We start from the raw sequence: 24,702 nt of genomic DNA, 5'->3' as shown, positions 1-24,702 counted from the left end.
GGGTACCTGGGCTACCGGGCAGGACTTCCTGTCCCCATGTATGCATCCGAGGGCCATTGTTGCCCTTGGAATAAACCAAAATGGCTTGACCAGTGCCTTTCACACCAGCGTGCAGTTTGAGGCGGTGTCGACCGCAGCTGTTTGGGGTCTCCGCCCCACTTTCACAGGCACCGTGGACACCCCCAGCCCCCTGCCTTCGTCCCACCCATTCAGTCCAAGTGCAAAAGTCCACCCAGCCACATTCCATGTCCAGGCAGTCTTGTTTAACGTGTCCCGGCTTCCCAAATCGCTAGCACGTTAGGCGGGCGGGCCTCTCGGGTGCTCCTCGGGGCTCCCCTTTTTTCTCCTTGTCTCTCCCGGGGAGGGAGTCCACAGGCTTCCGTCCCAGTTCTCTGTCTTTCCGTTGCCAGTCCTCCTCCCGGGCTCCCTCAGCCTCTATATACTCGGTTACTCGGATCGCCTCTTTGATGGTGCCTGGCTGGTGTCTCCTCACCCAGGTGCGCACCATCTCCGGGAGGCTTTGCAGGAACTGCTCCAGTATCAGGGAGTCCATTATCTCCTCCAGGGTACACATGTCGGGCCTCAACCAGCGAGTGGCCCAGTCCCTTAACCTCTGGGTGAATGCCCATGGTCGCACAGCAGACATCCACCGGGCCGACTGGAGCTTCTGTCTATACCTTTCTGTTGACAAGCCTACCCGGTCCAAAATGGCTGCTCTCACGGCTTCATAGTTCTGGGCAGCTTCCTCCCCCAAAACCATATAGGCTGCTTGCGCCTCACCAGACAAATAAGGGGCTAGTCGGAGGGCCCAGGTTGCCCTGTCCCATCCGGTCCCCGTGGCTACCTTCTCAAAAGTTCCCAAGAAGGCGTCTGGGTCATGCGCCGTGCTCGCTTTACAGAGTCCCCAGCCCAGCGGCCGGGCACCGTCCCCTGCCCCAGGACTCACCAGCCATTGCAGGAGCTGCCCGTGGACATTGCTTTGCTCCCGGATGAAGTCTTGCAGGCTTTTATGTTGCTCAGCCTGTCAGACCAAAGCGGCCTGTCTTTCTGCTTGGTGGGCCTGCTGGAAAGTCTGCAGGGCTTGCTGGGTCTGTTTCTGTTGCTCTCCGAGCCATTTCAGGGTCTCCTCCATTGCCGGGCCACCAACCGTGCTCGTTGGCTTCAGCAAATCCTGGACAAGCCCCCACGTGCGCTTCCTTGCTCACGGTACAAATTCGTTGGAGACAACAGTGAGGTGATTCACTATTTTTCCATCTCCTGACGTCTTCAAACCAAGGCTGGATGCCTGCCTGTAAGAGCTTTAGCCAAACCCAAGTCGTTGGGCTCAGTGCAGGGGTATCTGGGTGACATTCTCTGACGTGTGATATACAGGAGGTGATACAACAAGATCTATGGTCCCTTCTGGCCTTAAAAGGTATGAAACTATGAAAATGAGTTGTCTGAGGAGCCATTACTTGGGTCTCCCAGTCTTGCTGCTTGTCCCTAGTCTTTTTTGGGCAAGGGGGCATGGAAGCAGCTTGGGTGCTATGTAAAGCCAATTTTGGGCTGTTTTCAAGGGCAAGGTATGGTCCAGAGTGGGGTCTAGTGGGTGAGAGCAGGGGAGAGGGGGCAGGGAGTCAGGACTCCTGGCTTCTATTCCTAGCTCTGGGAGGATTGTGGGGTCAAGTGGGGAGAGCAGGTGGGGCTGGGAGTCTGGACTCCTGAGTTCTATTCCTGGCTCTCGGAGGTGAGTAGGGGTCTAGTTACTAAAGCATGGGGCCTGGGAGTCAGGGTTACTGGGTTTTATTCCCAGATGTGGCTGGGGAGGAGGGTCTCATGGGTAGAGCGGGGGAACTGGGAGTCAGGACTCTTGGGTTCTATTGCCAGCTCTGGGAATAGAGTGAAATGGAGTCTGGTGGGTTAGCGACGCATAGCGGGGACTTGGCGTCAAGGCTCTTGGGTTCTGTTCGCATCTCTACAAGGGGTTTATGATCTAGCAGTGGAAATGGGAGGGACTGAGAGTCTGGATTTCTGGGTTCTATTGCTTATTTGGGGAGGAAATAGTATAGTCTAGTAATACATATTAATGTTTTTAGAAGGTCTCTTTCTATAAGTCTATAATACTAAACTATTGTTGTATGTAAAGTAAATAAGGTTTTTAAAATGTTTAAGAAGATTCATTTAAAATTAAATTAAAATGCAGAGCCCCCCGGACCGATGGCCAGGACCCGGGCAGTGAGAGTGCCACTGAAAATCAGCTTGCGTGCCGCCTTAGGCACACTTGCAATAGGTTGCCTACCCCTGGTCTAGTGATCACACCAGGGGATTGGAAACTGAGATGCTTGGGTTTTGTTCCAAACACCGGGAGGAGTGTTATTTTGTGGTTAGAGTAGTAGTAGAGTATTGATAGCTGGGAGTCTTGGGTTCTGTTCCCAACTCTAGGTGGGGAGTGCGATCTAGTGGTGGTGGTGGGGTGCTGTGAGTCAGGATTCTGGGGCTCTATCCTTAGCTCTGCCACTGACTTTCCATCCATAACCTCGGTCATGTTGCTCTGTGCCTTACTTTGTTATTCTGTAATACCAAGTATTACACCTAACTTCCATGAGGGTGTGAGGCTTGGTTAAGCAATAGGCAAAAAGCCATTTGAGAGCACAGAGAAGAGCAGAGTATGATTGTATGGGATGGCTGTGTTCCCCCCAGTACACCAGAGACTGAGGATGTAACCAGCACCAGCGTCTGTACTTGAACCCTGAGCCTAGCTTCCAAAGAATGCAGAACCTGCCTTCAAGAAGAACACTGCCAAGTGCAACAGAAACTGTTTATTTGCGATAGCATTTTACATAGGTATTTTCTTCATCTCGCTAGTTTGGCTCCCAGAACAGTAATGCTGCAGCAGCACATGCTTCAGCATGGGATAGTCCTGTGACTAATGACCCAGGGGTCCAGACAGGCTTGTACAGCCTGTGCTGAAGTATTGCTCTGGTACCTGAGCTAGCGAGAGTCAAGCTAGCTCAGGTATGACTGCTCAAGCTGTAGTCACCCCTTCAGTCGTGATTTATACTGGTGTAATTGAGTGGTCTGGTGGTTCAAACTAGGCATCAGGATTCTTGGGTTCCATTCCCGGTTCTGTGAGGGGAGTAGGGTCTCGTGGTTAGAGCTGTAGGGGCTGAGAATCAGAACTCCTGGGTTTGGTTACTAGTTCTGGAAGGAATGGAGTCTAGTGTGTCTGAGCAATAGGAATGAGGGTCAGGACTTCTGAGTTCTGTTCCCATCTCTGGCTGGAGAGTAGTGTCTAATGGTTAGCGCAGATGGGGCTCTGAATCAGGACTCCCAGGTTCCATTCCCAGTTCTGGAATGGGAGGGGAGGTTAAAGTACGTTTGTGTTGGGGGGTTTGGGAGTCAGGAGTCCCGACTCTGAGGGAAGTGAAATGTAGCGGACTAGGGGAGGGGAAGCTGAGAATCAGGACTCCTGGGTTCCCTTCCCTGTTTTCAAAACTGAACAAAGGAAATATCCTTTCTGACATGATGGTGTTCGACTGTAGAACTCACTGATACAGGATGATATTGAGGCCACAACTTAGCAAAATTCAAAGGGGAACTGGACATCTCTATGGGTAACAGGAATATCAATAATACAACAAAGAGTTTTAGAAGGCATATAAACCTCGTGCTTCGGGCCTTAAGCCAATCTGTGACTAGTGAAGCTGTGAGAAATTTTTCAACCGAAACTGTTTTGGGATGAAAAATGCAGATTTGGTGACACTGCAATGGTTCATGATTTCATGTTGGTTTTGCTGAATTGTTCGTTTCAGGGGGGAAAATCCCGAAAAACTCTAAATGTTTTGATTTTTCGATTTGAAACAACTTTGTTTAGAAATTTCCTTTACTTGTTTTTTAATAAAAAAAATACTAAAAAGTTTAAAAGCAATTTGCAATCAAAGCAAAATGTTTAGTTTGAAACCAATTTTTTACTTTTTGATTTGCTGAAAATTTTGAACAATTTCGGTTTCAGCCAAAATGTGTTTTTCCCTTGATTTTTTCCAAATTGTGAGTGAGCTGAAAAATCAATTTTTCCCCCAACTTTAATGACAGTTCAAGATCAGGATGAGACTTAATGGTGGGGTGATTATTTCATATCTGCCCACTGCAGATTTCTTACACCTTCCTCTAAGGCATCTATTGCTGACCACTGTCAGAGAGACTACATGGACCTTGGCTGGGATCAGTCCAGCAGTTCCTATATTCTGACACCATTTCTGTACATATTCTTACAGAATTCCCTTAAGAATTGCCACCACGTGACTGTCCTGCAGTACTGGGCCAATCCTCAACAACGTGGATTAACACTTGTTGACAATCTGGCCCGAAAATATTTGCTGAGCTGGATGAAGTGGAGCGTCAGTGGGGCTTAGTAGAGCTGAGCAAAATTTTTCATCTAAAACATTTTTCAGCACAAAATGCAGACTCTAGGACATCAAAATGTTTAGGGAATTCATGTCCCTTTTGCTCAATTGTTTCAGATAAAAAAAAAGCCCCACAAAATCAAACCAAAACAAAACAAAATCTAAATGTTTTCAGTTTTGGTTCAAAATGAATCTTTGTCTCAAACATTCCTTTAATTTTATTTTAAAAAATCTTTAAATATTTAAAATCAGAAGAAAATGTTTCACTTTTTGATTAGTCAAAAATTAAGAAAAAAATGATTTTCTGTTCAACCGAAAATGATTTTTAGTACTGATTTTTCGGAATTGCCTGCGGGTCAGAAAATCCATTATTTGCCCCATTTCTCAGTAAATTGTCATGCCTGGTTTACTTGCCGCAGGCTGCTTCATATCATAGTCTCAGCTTCCTCTTTGTGCAAGCACAAGAGCTGACTAACCATACAAAGTGGAGGCAGAAGGAGATCCGGCGTACGGCAGGGGTCCGCACCAGGTCGATGAAGGTATAGCTGCTCTTTGCAGAGGCTATTTCTTTTTGCATGTTGGATCTCAAGACCTGGGGAGAGAAGAGAATTCTGGGTAACGGCATGGGGCCTCCATGGTGGGAAAGGTCTGGAAACAGAGCAGGGGAATGGGAGGGAATGAGATTCTGGATCATCCAGTGGTGCCAAAATTCTAGTTTCAGAGGAGGCCTCAGTCTAGACAAAATAATGTGTATGTGTAGGAAGGGATGGATGGATGGCTAAATAGAAGGGTGTGCATGGGGATGGATGGATATTTGGATGGATAGAAGCATTTGTATGGGGATGGATGGATAGAGAGGTGTGTGGGGAGATGAAAGACAGATGGAGATGAATAGAGATATTATGTATGAGTATATGTTTATAAAAGATAGGTGTTTATGTCTAGAGATGGATACATAGATGGCTCGATAGGTGGCTATAGGTAGAGAGATTGATAGAAGATACCTTGTAGGTATGGGAATCCCATTGTACGAGAGAGAAGTCAGACCATGGTGAGAATTCCATTGCTCCGGGAACACTAAAGCCAGTTGCGCCACTGGTGTAGATGTGCAGAGTCACCATGACATGTGCAACCATGCTGATTTATAGCTGCTTGTCTCGCGTGCCTATTGGCCACTGGAGTTGGTGGGAGCTCTCAGCCTCTCTGAGATCCAGTCTTACCTCTATGTTGAGTTTGTCTCTTTCTTCCTTCTTCCAGTTTATCCTGGCCACTGTCTGGAGTTGCTTCACTGCCTCATGAGGTCTGCCGGCTATTACCAGCCAGCGGGCGGACTCCGCGAACCACCTGGGAAGCAAGTATCAGGGTGTAGCCATGTTAGTCTGTATCGAGGAAAAACAAGAAGGAGTATGGTGGCACCTTAAAGACTAACAGATTTCTTTGGGCATAAGCTTTCGTGGGTAAAAACCTCACTTCTTCAGATGCATAGAGTGAAAGTTACAGATGCAGGCATTATATACTGACACATGGAGAGCAGGGAGTTACTTCGCAAGTGGAGAACCAGTTTTGACAGGGCCAATTCAATCAGGGTGGATGTAGTCCACTCCCAATAATAGATGAGGAGGTGTCAATTCCAGGAGAGGAAAAGCTGCTTCTGTAATGAGCCAGCCACTCCCAGTCCCTATTCGAGCCCAGATTAATGGTGTTAAATTAGCAAATGAATTTTAGTTCTGCTGTTTCTCTTTGAAGTCTGTTTCTGAAGTTTTTTTGTTCAATGATAGTGACTTTTAAATCTGTAATAGAATGACCAGGGAGATTGAAGTGTTCACTTACTGGCTTATGTATGTTACCATTCCTGATGTCCGATTTGTGTCCATTTATTCTTTTGCGGAGGGACTGTCCAGTTTGGCCAATGTACATGGCAGAGGGGCATTGCTGGCACATGATGGCATATATAACATTAGTGGATGTGCAGGTGAATGAGCTCTTGATGTTGTGGCTGATGTGGTTGGGTCCTCTGATGGTGTCGCCAGAGTAGATATGGGGACTTAGGCCTGGTACACACTAACCCCCCACTTCGAACTAAGGTACGCAAATTCAGCTACGTTAATAACGTAGCTGAATTCTAAGTACCTTAGTCCGAACTTACCGCGGGTCCAGATGCGGCAGGAAGGCTCCCCCGTCGATGCCGCGTACTCCTATCGCTGAGCTGGAGTACCGGCGTCGACGGCGAGCACTTCCGGGATTGATTTATCGCGTCTAGACAAGACGCGATAAATCGATCCCAGAAGATTGATTGCTTACCTCCGGGTCTGGCGGTAAGTGTAGACCTACCCAGAGTAGACAACGAGGTTTGCTATAGGGATTCGTTCCTGGGTTGGTGTTTCTGTGGTGTGGTGTGGTGTGTAGTTGCTGGTGAGTATTTGCTTTAGGTTGGGGGGTTGTCTGTAAGCGAGGACTGGCCTGCCTCCCAAGGTCTGTGAGAGTGAGGGATAATTTTCCAGGATAGGTTGTAGATCGTAGATAATGCGCTGGAGAGGTTTTAGCTGGGGGCTGTATGTGATGGCCAGTGGTGTTTGGTTATTATCCTTCTTGGGCCTGTCCTGTAGTAGGTGATTTCTGGGTACCCGTCTTGCTCTATCAATCTGGGAAGCAGAAGATATGGAACCACACCTGCACGGAACACGCCCATTGCTCTTGTTGAACTGGGATCAGCCCCACTGGAGCACGCTGCTGTTCTTCTACACTAGGGGCAGTGCCCAAAGCCAGTGCAGGCACAAGCAGTGACAGAGGCAGCAGGGAGCATGTTGTGGAATAGCCTCCGTGGAACCTGCATTCTCTGGTCTATCTCCTCCCCCTGCTACCTGCAGCCCCCTGGTGACAGCCAAGTGTTACTGCAACCTGAAGCTCCATTCCTGCCAGGAGATTGCCCAGTGGCAGCAGGTTGTATTGCACCTTGCCATGCATCAGGAAGGAAGGATGGTGATAGGGTGATAGCCGAGACCTGACTTCAATTCCCTGCTCCCCTGTCACTTAGTCTGTCTCTGTGTCTGAATCTCCACATCTGTACAATAGGGTAATAGCACTGCTCTCCCTCAGAAGGGTGTTGTGGTTACAGCTGGTCGGCACTTTTCTGCTGAAATATTTGTCCATTGAAAAATGCGGGTTTGTTCAAACTGAAACTGTTTGCACAAGAAAAGGTCGGTTTCAATGAATGTCTTGATTAAAAAAAACAAGTTTCAGAATTTGTCCTTTGTCAAAATTAAAAGTTTCAACAATTTTGTTTCAAAAATTTTGATCATTTACAGTTAAAAAAAAGGGGTAAAAAAATAAACAAGCTCCAGATCAAAAAGAAAAATTTCAAAATTATCAAAAGGAAACATTTCAACTGACCCAACCAGAATATTTTTTCAGATGATCAATTCACAAAAGTTTTCCTGGTTTTGACTTTTGGCCAGATTCAGGATGAGAAAATTTTTCAAAGTCTCAAAGACTCTCATGTTTGTTGCCAGCCAGCTCTAGCTGTGACAATAAATATATTAAACATTGTGATGTGCCTAGATACTATGGTGATGGGTACCAGATAAATACCCATGATAGGTCAGTTCCTCATATTACCCAGCAGTGACATTATGGGTGGAATAGAGCCCTCTTTGGTTTCACTGGAAATTTTTCCCAATATTTTACATTTATTTTCAACAGAACAAAAGTTTTCATTTTGTTTCCAATTTGGGTTATTACCCCTCCCTCTTTTTTTCCCCTTTTGCTTTCATTTTTCCACTGGTAAATGCGGGAAAGTGGGAAACAATGGCTCCAAAACAGTGAACTGAAAATGTTTGTGTTAAACAATTGACAAATTTAGAAAGGAAGGGTTATTTTTCAGCAATCCCCCACCCCAAAATCCTGAAAACTAAAATAAAATGTTTCCTTTCATTGAAAATTTTTTGAAGGAAACAGGATTTTGTGGTTGGGGGGGGAGCCATTTTTCATGGAAAACAAATTTAAAACATCAAATCTTCAACTCTCTCTATTCATACGTTATCCTCTTAGTCTTGCCATTTCCCTGGTTTGCTGAAACAATTCCAGCTGTGAAACTCCACAGCTTTCATAGTTCTTTGTTCATTATTTGCATTACCGTAATGCCCTGAAGACCCAGTCATGGGGCAGAACCCCATTGTCCCAGGAGCTGAACAAAAAGACAGTTGCTGCCCAAAACAGCTTATAAACTAAGAACAAGACAAGCAACAACAAGTGGATACAGACAGCATGATATAACGCACAAAGGTGCTTGTTTGAAAATTTAGCTAGCCGGCAACGGAGGTAGGCATCCTGGGCCAATCAGAGTTGGGAGTCGGCATTGTGCTAGTGAATGACAGATGGGATAGGTATGGTGCAGTAGGGCGTGAACGGCTTTGAAAGTGAAGATGAGTAGTTTATGTATGATGTGATGAACGGGGAGCCAGTGGAGGGCTGCAAAGAGAGAGGTGACTTGGACAAAGCGATGAGACAAGGAAATGATCTTTGCAAGAGTGATTTGAATGGATGTAAGTGGAGCAAGATTGCATTTGCGAAGGCCGGAGAAGGGGATGTTGCAGTAATCAAGACACAAGATTCTGAGAACTAGGATAAGAGATTTGTCTATTCTACTTGCTTAAAGTTTGTCTCATTCCTGCATCCAGTGAGAAAAGCAGTATGGAAGGGGTATGGATCAGAAAAGATAAGGGTGAGCTAACCTACCAGGAGTAGATGAAGCAGATGAAATAGGGCAAAGACACCACAAGCTGCAGCCAGCGCCAATTGGGGATGGCGTAAGCCACCCCAGCCAGAATGAACTGCCCGATTGTATAGCAGTGTGCGGCCCGTGTGCGGGTGGGTGTCCATTCCACAGCTGGGGAGAGACACACACAAAGGGAAAATAATCTCTCTGTCCTTGTGCTGATGACCTCCAGTGGTGAGAACAAGCACGAGTGGAGGCAGCAGGAACATGTACAAACAGCCATCCCCTGGCTCTTTGAGGCTGAGATGAAATAACTCCCCAGAACCTGCATTCCCCAATCCATGCCACCTCCTTCCCCTGCTAGTTGCATCCCACCTAGTGGTAGTAGGTGGTTCTGCACCCTGCTGGAGGCACTCCATTCCCCCTTGCCATGGCAGCAGCCAGTACTGTGCCCTGCAGCAACTCCAGCCCCCGGGTGGCAGCAAGCAGTACTGCCCTTTGCAGGGTTGCAAACACTCCAGAAGACCCCCCAGCAGCAGCAGGCTGTACTGTACCCTGCAGGTGGAATCTCTGTTCTGTTGTGAATCATTGTCATCTGATGATGGCAGGAGCAGCACCAGGGTTTTTGGTGCCCTAGGTGGGGGTCCTTCCGCGCTCCTGGTCTTCGGGACACTTGGGCGGCAGGTCCCGGAGTGAGTGAAGGATCCGCCGCACAATTGCCACCGAAGACCCGGAGCATGGAAGGACCCCCTGCCACCGAATTGCCACCAAGGGCGGCAAAATGGGCCCCCTCCAAATCCTGGTGCCCTAGGCGACAGCCTAGGTCGCCTAAATGGAAGCGCCAGCCATGGATGACGGCACTCCACTCTAAATAGCTTCCATTCCATTCTTGGGGACCTGAATATTGGAAGCTGCCCTGTTTTGTGGCATCTCCTGTGCTCTGGCGCTGCAGAAGCACACGGAGGTGGGATTGTTCCAGAGAACTCAGTTCTCATTTAGGCACTACATTTTCAGAAGAGGACAGGCCCAGATTTCAAGGTGCAAAATACCTCCTAAATAACGTGCTCAGATCTTTGTCAGCTGTGGCAATCAGTGTCCCAAAGGGAGCTGCTGAGTGCTTTGGTAAATCCAGGTTGGAATGGGACCTAGGACTTTTGGAAAATCTATCTCCCGATTTTTGTGTGTGTGTGCTTCTGGTCTCTGTGCTCCCACCACAGAGTAATTTATCAGCAGCGGGAACAAGGCACCTCTGTCCATCCCCAGTAACCAGCTCATCTTGTGTCTGGGAAGGCAGGCGCCAGACACGCTTACACAGAGAGACACCATTCATCATGATGCCCGAGAAGGCCATTCCAGTGAGGAAGCGGAAGATGCAGTACGCAGTGAAGCTGGGCTAGAAAGCAGTGCAGGTGCCCGTGACAGCCATCTGCAAGTAGCACCAGATCAAGAGAGACCTGCGGCCAAACCTGAGCCGAAGACAACCAAGAGAACATGTAAGGGGAAACCCAGGATACTGAGGCAAGTGTGTTCAGAGTAGGAGTTAAACCTGGTACAAGGAACTATTGGTGCCATTGACTGGCATGGTTTCCTGGCTTGGGGAATGGGCAAAGAGGCAGGAAGCCCCAGTTCTAAAACCAGCTCTGTGGCACATGAGAAAAGGTTATTGATTGAAAATACTTTGTCAGCCGTGCTGTAGCTGCTAATGATGAGGCCTGCAGGGCTGGATTAAGGCAATCTAGGGCCCTGGCAGTAGGGTTATCCCCTGGCTGGTATTTGACTGTTAGGAAAACATGCAATCTTGATTTAAAAATCTCCAGGGCTGGAGAATCCACCGCAGCCCTTGGGCTGTTGTTCCAATGGTTAATTCCTTTTGCTGTTAGAAATTTACACCTTATTTCCAGTCTGAATTTGTCTAGCTTCAATTTCCAGCAACTGGCTCTTGTTAGATCTTTGTCTGCTAAATGGAAAAGCCTCTTATCAGATTGCTGCTCCACTTACAGACACTGATCAAGTCACCCCTTAACTTTTGCTTCATAGATCGAGCTCCTGGAGCCTCTCACTGTAAGGGTATGTTTACACTATGGGATTAATCCGAATTCATAGAATTTGAATTTGGGAAACAGATTGTATAAAGTCGAATGTATGTGGCCACACTAAGCACATTAATTCGGCGGTGTGCGTCCATGTTCCGGGGCTAGCGTCGATTTCTGGAGCGTTGCACTGTGGGTAGCTATCCCATAGTTCCCGCAGTCTCCCCCACCCATTGAAATTCTGGGTTGAGATCCCAGTGCCTGATGGGACAAAAAACATTGTCGCAGGTGGTTCTGGGTACAGCCTCACCCTTCCCTCCCTCCCTGCATGAAAGCAACGGACGGCAGACAACCATTTCGCGCCTTTTCCTGGGTGAACACTGCAGACTCCATACCACGGCAAGCATGGAGCCCGCTCAGCTCAAGGCAGCAGTCATGAACATTTTAAACACCTCATGCGTTCTCGTGGAGTTTATGCTGAGCCAGGACCAGAGAAATGAGGCAGTGGCAGCAGCAGCACAGCGACAAGCGTGATGAGGACATGGACATGGACACGGACACAGAATTCTGTCAAACCGCGGGCCCCGGTGCTTTGGAGATCATGTTATTAATGGGGCACGTTCTATCCATGGAATGCCGATTCTGGGCAAGGGAAACAAGCACAGACTGGTGGGACCGCATAGTGTTGCAGGTGTGGGATGATTCCCAGTGGCTGCGGAACTTTCGCATGCATAAGGGCATTTTCTTGGAACTTTGTGACTTGCTGTCCCCTGCCCTGAAGCACCAGAATACCAAGATGAGAGCAGCCCTCACAGTTGAGAAGCGAGTGGCAATAGCCCTGTGGAAGCTTGCAATGCCAGACATCTACCGGTCAGTCGGGAATCAATTTGGAGTGGGCAAATCTACTGTGGGGGCTGCTGTGATGCAAGTAGCCAAAGCAATCACTCAGGTGCCGCTACAAAAGGTAGTGACTCTGGGAAATGTGCATGTCATAGTGGATGGCTTTGCTGCAATAGGATTCCCTAACTGTGGTGGGGCGATAGATGGAACCCATATCCCTATCTTGGCACCGGAGCACCAGAGTACCCAGTACATAAACCGCAAGGGGTGCTTTTCAATGGTGCTGCAAGCACTTGTGGATCACAAGGGACGTTTCACCAACATCAACTTGGGCTGGCCAGGAAGGGTTCATGACGCTCGCATCTTCAGGAACACTAATCTGTTTAAACGGCTACAGCAAGGGACTTACTTCCCGGACCAGAAAATAACCGTTGGGGATGTTGAAATGCCAATAGTTATTCTTGGGGACCCAGCCTACCCCTTAATGCCATGGCTCATGAAGCCATACACAGGCAGCCTGGACAGGAGTCAGGAGCTGTTCAACTATAGGCTGAGCAAGTGCAGAATGGTGGTAGAATGTGCATTTGGCCATTTAAAAGGTCGCTGGTGATCATTACTGACTCGCTCAGATCTCAGCCAAACCAATCTCCCCATTGTTATTTCTGCTTGCTGCGTGCTCCACAATCTCTGTGAAAGTAAGGGGGAGACCTTTATGGCGGGGTGGGAGGCTGAGGCAAATCGCCTGGCTGCTGATTACGCGCAGCCAGACACCAGGGCGATTAGAAGAGCACACCAGGAAGCGTTGTGCATCAGAGAAGCTTTGAAAACCAGTTTCATGACTGGCCAGGCTACAGTGTGAAATATCTGTTTCTCCTTCATGAAAACCCGCCCCCTTTATTGACTCATTCTCTGTAAGGAACCCACCCTCCCCCTTCCCCCAGCTTGCTTTCAAAGGAAATAAAGTCACTATCATTTAAAAATCATTTATTCTTTATTAATAGATTATAAAAAGAGGGCGGGAACCCGGGTGGGGTTTGGGAGGAGGATCGGCGGGAAGGAAAAGGCCACTAAAAAAATGTTTAAAAAAGCCTTTTGCTTGGGCTGTCCACTGGGGTGGAATGGGAAGGTGTACGGAGCCTCCCTCCCCGCGTTCTTACACGTCTGGGTGAGGAGGCTATGGAACATGGGGACGGGGGTTATACAGGGGCTGTAGCGGCACTCTGTTATCCTGCTGCAATTCCTGAAGCTCCACCAGATGCCGGAGCATGTCTGTTTGCTCACGCAGCAGCCCCAGCGTTGCATCCTGCCTCCTCTGATCTTCCTGCCGCCACCTCTCATCTCAAGCGTCCCTCCTGTCCTCACGTTGGTCCCTCCTGTCCTCACATTCACTGGCTTCTTTCCTATACATTGAAACCATGTCCTTCCACTCATTCAGATGAGCTCTGTCACTGCGGGTGGATTCCATGATTTCTGCGAACCTCTCGTCTCGCGTCTTCTTTTTCTGACACCTTATCTGTGATAGCATTCGGGACGGAGGAGGGAGGCTTGAAGAATTTGCAGCTACTGGAGGGAGGGGAAAAAAGGAGAGAATTTTTTAAAAAGATACATTTTGCAGAACAATGCGTATACTCTTTCACGGTGACCAACACTATTCACATTACATAGCACATGTGATTTCTGTGCAAGGTCGCATTTAGCCTCTTAATATTGAGTGCCTGTGGCTTTACTACTAGATATCACAGACGCAAGTGCGGGCAACAGAATTTGGCTTGCATGCGGCCATGGTAAGCCATTGTCTTTCGGCTTCTGTGCCCTTCTTTCCCACATACCAAGCAAAGCCTGTTGACTGCTGCAGTTTTCCTGTTAACCTTCAGCAGCAGAAAACAAACTAACCACCCCCCCATCCGATTCTTTGGATGATCGCTTTATCCCTCCCCCCACCGCGTGGCTGATATCAGGGAAGATCCTTGCTATCCAAACGTGAAAAGCTCTGGGCCAATTCCCCCCCCCCCCCCACTCTTGGCTAACTGCAGGGAAGGATTTCTTTTCAGCCACAGGCAAACAGCCCGGTAGGAACTGCCACCTCTGTCCCCTTAATTAAATTCCCGTATTTCAACCAGGTTACCATGAGCGATATCACTCTCCTGAGGATTACTCAGCAAGATAAAGAACGGATGTTGCTTGAATGTCAGCAAACACCGGGACCATACGCTGCCAGGCTTTGTCATGCAATGATACCAGATTACTTGTTGCAAGCATGGCGCGGTCAAGTGTCCTACCATGGAGGACAGAATAAGGCTGCACTGCCCAGAAACCTTGTGGCAAGGCTTTTGGAGTACCTCCAGGAGAGCTTTATGGAGATGTCCCTGGAGGATTTCCGCTCCATGCCCAGACACCTTAACAGACATTTCCAGTAGCTGTACTGGCCGCGAATGCATCCCAAGTCCTCAGGGCAAAGTAATCATTAAAAAATGCTTGCTTTTAAAACAAGTCTTATATTTTAAAAGGTAAACTCACCTGAGGTCCCTTCCATGGGGTCGTGGTCTTGGATACTGGTTTGGGAGGGTACTTCAGTCAGGCTGAGAAAAAGATCCTGGCTGTTGGGGAGAACGGAGTCCTGGGTGCTCTCTGCAAGCTCGTCGTCCTCCTCCTCCTCCTCTTCCCCGTCCGCAGAATCCTCAGGTGTAGCTGATGAGATTATCCCCGCCTCGGAATCCACGGTCAGAGGTTGGGTAGTGGTGGTGGCTAGAACTGCATGCAGCTCGGCGTAGAAGCGGCATGTCCGCGGCTCTGACCCGGAGCAACCGTTTGTCTCCTTTGCTTTTTTTGATAGGCTTGTCTGACCTCCTTGACTTTCACGCGGCACTGATCTGAGTCCCTATTGTGGCCTCTCTCCATCATGCCCTTGGAGATTTTTTTCAAAAGTTTTTGCATTTCGTCTTTTCGAACAAAGTTCTGCTAGTACTGAATCCTCTCCCCATATAGCGATCAGATCCAATACCTCCCGTACGGACCATGCTGGTGTTCTCTTTCGATTATCGGCCTGTATGGTTACCTGTGCTGATGAGCTGAGCTATCTGTGGTCACCTGTGCTCTCCACGCTGGGCAAACAGGACATTTAAATTCAAATGTTCACGGGGCTTTTCCTGTCTACCTGCCCAGTGCATCCGAGTACAGATTGCTGTCCAGAGTGGTCACAATGGTGCACTGTGGGATAGCTCCCGGAGGCCAATACCATCGAATTGCGGCCACACTAACCCTAATTGAAATGATAAAATCGATTTTGGTGCTACTCCGCTCGTCGGGGTGGAGTACAGAATTTAAATGGCTTCATTGTGTGGACAGGTGCATGGTTAATTCGACTTAACGCTGCTAAATCCGAATTAAAGTCGTAGTGTAGACCAGGCCTAAGGCGCGTTCTCCAAACCTTTAATCATTCTCGTGGGTCTCCTCTGACCCTTCTCCAACCTACCAACATCCTTCGGGATTGTGGACACTGGAACTGAACACAGGATTCCAGTAGCAGTCGCACCAGGGACAAATACAGAGATACCATAACTTCTCTCCTCCTGCTCGAGATTCCTGATTCCCCCAGGAATCAGCCTTGCTCGGCTTCATACCGACGTTGCTCTCACCTGTCTGACAGACCTCCAAAGACAATGCCTCCCGCCAGGATCCCAGCCATGTAGATGGACTGAGCCATCTGCTTCAGCTGCCGGGAGTCACAAACCAGGTCCCACTGTAAGGGAGAAAATAAACAAAGACTGGTTTGTGATTCAGGCCCCAAACTGGGGCTCAGAAGAGCTGGGATTGATTCCTGGGTTAGGCTGATACTTTCAGAACCATTAATGGCATTTAGACAGCCAGTTCCCGTAGCAATCATTAAAATTAATTTCAATTTGTTAATTAAAAGTCCAAAGCTACCTACGTTTAATGGGAAATGTGATCTGCAGGGCATCACAGCCTGAATCTCTCTGAGCCTCAATGTCCATCATCTGTAAAATGAGGGAGGATCATCCTGGTCTCTAGCTTTGTCCCTGTGTAGCACCCAGCACAGCTGGGCCCAATCTCAGTTGGGGTCCACAGAGCACCCAGCACAGTCTCAGTTGCGGTCTGTGCAGTGCCCAGTGCAATGGGGCCCTGATTGGAGCTGGGGTTCATGCAGTATCCGGCACAACGGTTCCCCAGTCTGAGCTGGGCTCTGTGCAGTGCCAGGCACAACAGGGCTCCACTCTCAGCTTGGGTCGGTGTAGCATCTGGCACAGTGAGTCTCCGAACTCAGCTGGGTCTCTGCAGTGCCTGGCAGAATGGGTCCTTTTGATGTTAATGTAGGATCAAATATAATGATCCCAGGTGAGGTGGATGGTTTTGAATGGAGTGAGCATTCAAGAGGCTGGGGCTCTGACACTGATTTGCTGTGACCCTGGGCAAGTCATGCTGCCTTGCTGTGCCTCAGTTTCCCTCAGCTGTGAGATGGGATAGTAAGGTTTAGTCACTATTGTAAAGCCCTTTGAGATCTAGGGGAGAGCAGGGCTAGCTCTTAGCATCATTCACAGTTCCTTTAATGCGGATTAGTGGATTATGTCCAGTTTAATTGAGAGGAATGGGCAGGGGAATTCCCACCCCAGCGAGTGCAACCACAGCTTCGTCCTACTCGTACACTGAAGGAATCAAGCCTCTGTGAAGCGTAAAGGCCGTGTCCTGCTTTCCTCTACACCTGTGCAATGGCAGCCGCTTGAAGCCGCATGGATTGAAGTCGCCTGGGGGGCCAGAATGTAACTGAGAACAGCACGTGGCCCTGGATGAAATTCTGCACTGACTTAGGCTGAAACCAAGCCGATGTCAATAGACATGCAGGGGCTGTAGCTTGGTGCAAATGTTAAGATCAGATCTAGGAAGAGGAGGATTAATAGATAAATACTCTGACCCTCTCTGCCCAGAGGACAGTGAAACTTACTTGCAAAAATCTATGAAAAGGCATAACTCCAACAAAAATCTTTTCAACTCATCCACCCCAACTTCCACCCCATGGTTTCAGTATCCTTTTCCCAGCCGGTTACCCGCACTGCAGCAGGTCTTGCTCTCACGTACCTCTGTAAGGATGGTGTTGGTGAAAATGCTCTTGTCGTACACCCACCCATCAGCGCAGGGTTCAGTCTCCAGCTCGGTTAGGTTTGTGATTGTGGCGTTGGAGTCTAGGAGCTGCCACTGCGTGGTGACAAAGCGGTGACACTTCTCTGGTTGCAGGTTGCTGTCCATGGGGACGGAGACCCTGAGGAGGTCCTTGGCAGCGAGCTTTCCGGTGAGATTGGTGTCAGGAGTGTTGTTGATGTTGATATGGACCTGGCAGTGGTGCTCAGAGGTGGCAGCAGTGAATTTCTGCAGGAGGTTATGGCTGGTGAGCATGAAAACTGGGATAGCCAGTAAGATCGCATAGATGATTTGGAAGTGACCCGTCCCCCCAACGTGGTCTAAGAGCTTGGCAAAACTCATGGTGCCAGGTTGGAAGATTCAGCACTAACTGTTTGGGTTAAGCAAAAATGATGGAGCTCCAATAACGGATGTTACCTGAATAGGTCAATTACTTGTAAAAATTTAATGTTGTGTGATGAAAATATTTACACAGAAAGACGTTAATTTGAATCCAGCTTGTATTCCACTTCACAACTTCAATGACAGCCATAAAGCACACACTTCTTACAAAAAGTCAGCTGTTGGCAAATAGTGTGCATGGATTCTTGAGGGTGTAGTTTCCAAAGAAGAGGCATTGAGTTATATTCTCCCTAAATAACTGAGCATGCTACCCTGTTGCTTCTCCTTTGTTGCAAAAAATTCCCATGCAACCATCCCTAGTTTCCTGTCGGCTGCGGGAAAATGCCACACATCTTTTCTATGAACTGTAGACACATAAGGGAATGGTTTTGCCAAGCTTAATTCCATGTTGATCCTTGCATTTTACCCTCTGGAAAAGCAGGTGGGGTTTATATATCCCTTGCAGGGTTATATAAGACCTTAAGCAGGTCACTTAGTTAAAATTTTACTTTGTTTTGCATGGATTAAGTCCAAAAAAGAGAGTCTGAAAGCAATGTGCTAGATACGGCACTAAATGCTTCCAGTGCAGAGGTGACAAACACACTGATCCAAGCTGTTAACCAGATTTTCTTTGGGTGAGTATATTATTCACACCACAGAGCTAGAAATTAACTATAACTAAAAAGGATCCAGATTTTGCTGAGATACCACAGGCCCACCTCTGTCCTGACTAAGGTGATCAGACAGCAAATGTGAAAAATCGGGACGGTGGTGGGGGGTAATACGAGCCTGTATAAGAAAAAGACCCCAAAATTGGGACTGTCCCTATAAAAGGGGAACATCTGGTCACCCTAGTCCTGAGTTGTCACTATTCTTAAAATACCAACTGGATATACGCAGCTGAGAGTGGGGCCCTGTTGTGCCAGGGATTGTACAACCCCATAGTGCGAGCCATCCCTGTCCCAAAGAGCTTACAGTCTAAATAGACAAGACAGACCAAAGGGAGGGTTGTAATTAGGGTTACCATATCCAGCAAATAAAAAAAGAGGACCCTCCATGGGCCCTGGCCCCGCCCCGCCCCGCCCTAACTCCGCCCCCTCCTCCTTCCCACTCCCAGCCACGAGGAAAGGGCTGCCCCAGCGCTACCGGCTTCACGGTTTGCTGGGCAGCCCCCAGACCCTGCGCTCCCGGCCGGCGCTTCCCCAGCGCAGCTGGAGCCCGGGAGGGGAAGCGCCCAGCCGGGGGCGCAGGGTCTGGAGGCTGCCCGGCAAACCGTGAAGCGGGTAGCACTTGGGCTTCGGGCAGCCCCCTTGCCTCCGGACCCTGCGCCCCCAGCCGGGCACTTCCCCTCCCAGGCTCCGGCGGCGCAGGGTCCGGAGGCATGGGGGCTGCCCGAAGCCGGTAGCGCTCGGGCAGCCCGGCTCCTAAACAGAGTCGGGGAGGAGCAGAGCCGCCGTGGCTGGAGGCTCTGCTCCTCCCCTGACTCTTCGGCTCTGTTTAAGAGCCGGGCTGCCCCAGTGCTACCGGCTTCGGGCAGCCCCCATGCTTCCGGACCCTGCGCCGCCGGAGCCCGGGAGGGGAAGTGCCTGGCAGGCAGCTGGGGTCCGGAGGCAAGGGGGCTGTCCGAAGCCGGTAGGGCTCGGTCAGCCCGGCTGTTAAACAGAGCCAAAGAGTCAGGGGAGGAGCAGAGCCACCATTTTCCCGGACATGTTTTGCTTTTTGGCAATTCCCCCCGGACGGGGGTTTGAGTGCCGAAAAGCCGGACATGTCCGGGGTAAAAGAGGACGTATGGTAACCCTAGTTGTAATTAGCGTTGGTCTGAAAAAATTTAGCAAAAGGGTTTTTGCAGGAAATGTTCTGCTGGAAAGTGTCATTTCTGACAAATGTCTTGACTCTAAAATATTTTAAGAAAAAAGATTTGAAGATGAAAAATTGGAGATGACAAATTTCAGGTTTTCAGTGTAAAATGACTTCTTGTTTAGAAATTTGAGCTAAGTATAGTAAAAAATGTTTGGAAAATACAATATGGTTGAAAGATAAACAAAAAGTTTCAACTGACCAAATAAAAGTGGTGCATACGCTTGTCCTGGGCCCACTACACAGGGTGAATTTTGTTCTGTCCTGGTTCTCGTAGGAGCAGACACCAGGTGTCCGGTGCTATCAGAGGCACCTTTATAAGATTGACTGGAGAGTAACTTGCCTCTGCTCCTTAGTCTGCTGGGATCATTCAGACCTGAAGTGGCTATTTACACAGCGAGACAGAATTGACTGAGATGCCGGAAATGGCCAGGCCGGTGAGGAAGCGGAGGACGCAGTACGTGGTGAAGTTGGGGGAGAAAGCAGCACAGATGCCTCTTACCACCATTTGCAGGTAGCACCAGATCAGGAGGGCTTTCCGGCCCAACCTGCAGCACAGAGAACAGAGTTAATGGGGGTGCGGGGAGATCAGGAAGCTGGTCCAGGGCAGAGAAGTTGGAGGCTGATATGATTGCACTCTATTGCACCCATTACTCCTACTTTGGTGATCTCAGCTGCCTTTAAGCACTGTTTGCAATGGAGAGTGCTTGAACCAAAATTCAGGGTTGGGAATTAATTTGAATGCATGACGTTATCCCAGTACACTTCTGCAGGTGCCCCTCAAGCCCGAACTGTAGCCCTCCTGCTGTTCCAGCCCTGGCCTCCCCTCCCCCAGCTCTGTGATGCCCCTCAACCTTAACCCTGTTCCGTTTGCCAATTCGTATCAGTTGTGACCTGCAGCATTCCCAGTAATCCCTCCCCAGGGCCACTACACAGTCCTGACCTGCAGGCAGTAGGTACATAACCATTGTGACATGTTTTTGGAGCTGGGGTTGGTGTGGCTCCAGCTCACACTAGCACCATGAAAGCGTGTGGCACTCGGAGTTGCAGCCTCACCATCTCACCTGTCCGCGAGGCGTCCAAACACAGCTGACCACAACAGCCCTGTAGAGCGACTGCGCCATTTGCCGGAGTGTCCTGGACACTCACCCCAAATCCCGCTGCACGGGGGGGAAGAAAACAGAGACCAGAGAGAGCAGGAAGATTTCAGGGCACACACTGCCTGAGTTGGAACTTTTTGGAAGTGCCTATGGGTGGCGGGGAGAGGAGGTTGGACATGCTGTAGCCTGCTCTGTAGAGAGGGTACTTTGATCCCCGGGTCTCGATATTTTGCTCCAGGCAGACACAGAGGTGGGAAGAGGTGGCTTTAACCCGCACTTGTGCTCCCCCTTTCTGGACCCTACTTAGCCCTGGGGTATATGTAGAGTGGCCTCAGAGCTGCTCCAACTTTCACTCTTCCTCCTGATGCCCCAGGGAAGTAAAGCTCAGTGCAATCAGTCTACACCCCCCATGCTGGGGAGCTGGGAGTGGAGCATTTTTACTGGCCTTCCCACAGGGTTTCCACCCCCCCCCCCACAACTGGAAAAGCACCACGTTAAAGATGGATTCCAGTTTAGGTGACATGATAACATGTCACTGTAAGACTTCATTACCAACTTGCCAGCACACAGGTATACGGGAAGACTTACAGGTAAAACAGAGCCATCTGCAGTCAATTGTCCTGGTTAATGTGAGTCATCAAGATTCCAAACCACCATTAATGGCCCACACTTTGCATAATTACAATAGGCCCTTAGAGTTATATTTCATATTTCTAGCTTCAGATACAAGAGTGGTACATTTTATACAAATAGGATGATCACACTCAGCAGATTATAAGCTTTGTAATGATACCTTACAAGAGACCTTTTGTATGAAGCATATTCCAGTTACATTAGCATATTTTCATAAAATCATATAGAGTGCAACGTCACAGGAGGTGGCAACCCTACTAGCTTGTGTGGTCAGTTATATCTGTGCCAAGGGGGAAAAACAGTCTGCCAGATCACAACAGTAAGAGATTTGGTGGAAGGACTGTCTCTCACTGTGTGTATATATAGAGCCTAGTGCAACATAACAGTTTTCAAGCTATTGTGTTGTATTAGCATAGCACATATAGATCCTAAAGGCAATCTAGGGCCCCATTGTGCCAGGTCCTGCCCAGACCCCAACTGAGATCAGCGCCCCAGTGTGCTATACCCACATAGTTAGAGACAGTCCCAAAGAGCTTACATTCTAAATAGACAAAGGACGGGAGAGGAAACAGAGAGGAAGTGATTTGCCCACAGCAGATCAGTAGTGGAGCTGGGAATAAAACCTGGGTCTCCTCCTCTCTCAGCCCAGTACCCTAGGCACTGAGCCACACTGCCTCCCTATGACAGCACTGCCTGGGCTATACAGAGTCAGGTTTCTCTCACCTCAGTTATAATGGTGTCAGTGAACAGGCTCTTACCATAGGTCCACCCGTCTACACACGGCTCAATATCCAGCTCTATGGTGTTGGTGCTTGTGGCATTTGGGTTTAGGAGCTGCCACTGGGTGGTGACAAACCGCTGGCACTTCTCCGGCTTCTGGCTCCTGTCCATGGGAATGGAGACCTGGAGCAGATCTTCAGCAGGTAGGCTGGCTGTGAGATTCGCATGATGGGTGTAGTTGGCCATGATGCGCACTTGACAGTGATGCTCTGGGATCCCATCAGTGAAATTCTGCAGGAGGTTATGGCTGGCCAGCATTAAGAGCGGGATGGCCAGGAATGCCACACGCATGACTTGAAAGCGTCCCATGCCATCAATGCAGTCCAGAGTTTCTGGAAAACTCATGGCTCTCGCGTGGCGCTGTGTAGATCAAAAAAAAAAAAAGACCAAAGATGGATGAGAAGAATACACTCTTCCCCTGTGTTAGCAAAATATCTCAGTGGTTTGGCCAAAAAATAACTGCTCAGTGGTGCTGATTCACACCATAAAATGGAAGTATGGCCACTTGGGATGCTTATGCTGAACATCTTGCAAGGTATGTGCTTCCCAGCAAATCGTCCCTTAATACCACAGGTTAAAATTGCAGAAGGTGGCAAGTTGGCTTAATAACTTTGCAGGTTGCCACCTGCATTAAGTGTCTGTTGTTTTTCCTGTTGCTGCAGAAATCCCAGGTTAACTGGTCCCAGTTTGCAGTGGCAAACAGTTCAGTCCCAAGTCAGTGAAAAGACACCTGTTCCAGGAATGCTAGATGGATTTTCTGCCAGGATTGAATCCCTGCTAATCCCCAGGTTTTACTCTCTTGCAAACAGACTCATTGGTATATAAAGGCTTGATGTGCTCAGGCAGTTAAACTTTTACTTTGCTTATTTGGTGGATTAAGTCAGATAGGAAAATGTTTGACATGATTTGGCACAAAGGGCAGTGCTGGCAAAGGAACAAGTCTGCAGAGCATAGGGGACAAGAATGATGACCTTGGTTAGTATATTACAGTTATGGGATGGGTGTAGCATGGACTGAACTCTGGGCTGGATTCTGTATCATTTACTGCTGATGGAAACCTGGACTATTTGCTCTTGGGAGATTTTCGAAAGCGCTTTAAAAAAGCACCCAGGTCCTCTTACTTTTTAGTCCTTAGGAGAGGAAATACCTCTTCAACACAAGATGTAATTAGACTATGGAATTCAGTGCCACAAGAGGCATTTGAAAGTTGACTTCTGAGGCTGAATTCCAGACTATTTTTGGCCTGTATAGCAGTTCTAGCTGTTCCTCCAAGATGAGATCTCATTTTCGGTTAACACCACATGTGTGTTGGGGTCCATAATTCTTTGACAATAGGCTGTGCCTTTCTCTCAGAAGACAGGACGAAAGGCTCCCTAAATGAACGGTCATAGTGAGAACACAGGAATTGCCAGACTGGATCAGACCTGGGGTTACTTTAATCCTGGGGACAGTGGCCAGCAGCAGATGTTTCAGAGAAAGGTGTGAGAATGCCAGAGTAGTCAGATGTGGGATAATCTTCTGGCCCTATCAAAATCTCATCCTGATTTTGAATAGTTAAAGGTGGAGGTTTAAATAGTTGAAGCAGGAGGTTTAATATCGCTTCCCTTGGCATTAATTATGGCAACTTTAGATACTCTTAATATCCATATAAATGTCCAGTACCTCTTTGCATGGTGCTAAATCCTTGGCCTTAATGACCTTCTGTGCCAGTGAGTTCTACACTCAAATTATGCCAGGGCTTGGAAACAGGTAGTACACACCCATCCCTCTCCTGACATGTCTCTGGAGGTACTATCATGTTCTCCATAACCTCAGCTTGGATTTTAAAAATTAGTAAATTTCCAGTAGTGCTGGTCGGGAACCAGAATTTTTATTCTGTGGAAAATACTGACAATTCCGAATCGGAACAAAAAGCCCAAACGTTGAAATTTCCTGCAGAATAACAATTCAGAAACATTTCAGTTTGTAACCATCAGAATGTTTAGTTTCGATAGAAATGTTGGATATAGGACTGGAAGGGATCGCCTGGGTCACTGAGTCCAGCCCCAGCTATTGCAGGCAACCCAGGTATCTAATGCTGATCAAAAATTTATTGAGCTCCATATTAAAACTATTTCAGAACCTGCCTCCTCTGATGTTTAGCAACCTTCTTCTCATTTCTAGCCTCAGCCAGGGGCAGCTCCAGGCACCAGCGCAGCAAGCGCGTGCCTGGGGCGGCAAGCCGCGGGGGGGTAGCCTACCGGTCGCTGTGAGGGCGGCAGTCAGGCGGCCTTCGGCGCTGGTATGCCGAAGCCACGGGACCGGCAGATCACCTGCAGAAACACCGCCGTATCCACGTGACCGCAGGCATGCCGCTGAAGGCCGCCTGACTGCTGTGCTTGGGGCGGCAAAAAACATAGAGCCGCCCCAGCCTCAGGTTGTTCCTGGCCAGTTTATCCCCATTTGTTCATGTGCCAAAATAGGCCCTTAGGTTCAATAGCTCTTCTCATTCCTTGGTGCTTACCTCCCACCCCTAGTGTGTGTGTGTGTGTGTGTGAGAGAGAGAAAAACGAACAATTGGATTCCCTCTTAGCCTTCATTTTCCTAGACTAAACAAGCCTGGCTCCTTTAGTCTCTACTCGTAAGATGGACTCTCCACTCCTCTGATCAGCCTAGTAGACTTTCTCTACAGCTGCTCCAGTTTGAAATCATCTTTCTTGAACATCGTTGTTTCATAGTGTTGATTTTACCATTTTGTTTCATGTTGTTTCGAAGTGTATATTATATTAGGATATTAAATATAATATACTTGATATAGGCCTGATATTAAATATAACCTAGAAATCTAATATAAA

The 24,702-nt window shown here is 48.4% G+C and overlaps 1 pseudogene; it reads right to left on the bottom strand.

Annotated features, from left to right (window-relative positions):
* Positions 1-289: 289 nt before the first annotated feature.
* LOC101950384 (solute carrier family 22 member 6-B-like) lies at positions 290-17,459 on the bottom strand (annotated as a pseudogene).
* Positions 17,460-24,702: the final 7,243 nt, after the last annotated feature.

The sequence above is a fragment of the Chrysemys picta genome, chromosome 7 (assembly GCF_011386835.1).
Source record: "Chrysemys picta bellii isolate R12L10 chromosome 7, ASM1138683v2, whole genome shotgun sequence".
Lineage (NCBI taxonomy): Eukaryota > Metazoa > Chordata > Testudines > Emydidae > Chrysemys > Chrysemys picta.
This window is presented reverse-complemented; position numbering and strand designations above follow the sequence as displayed.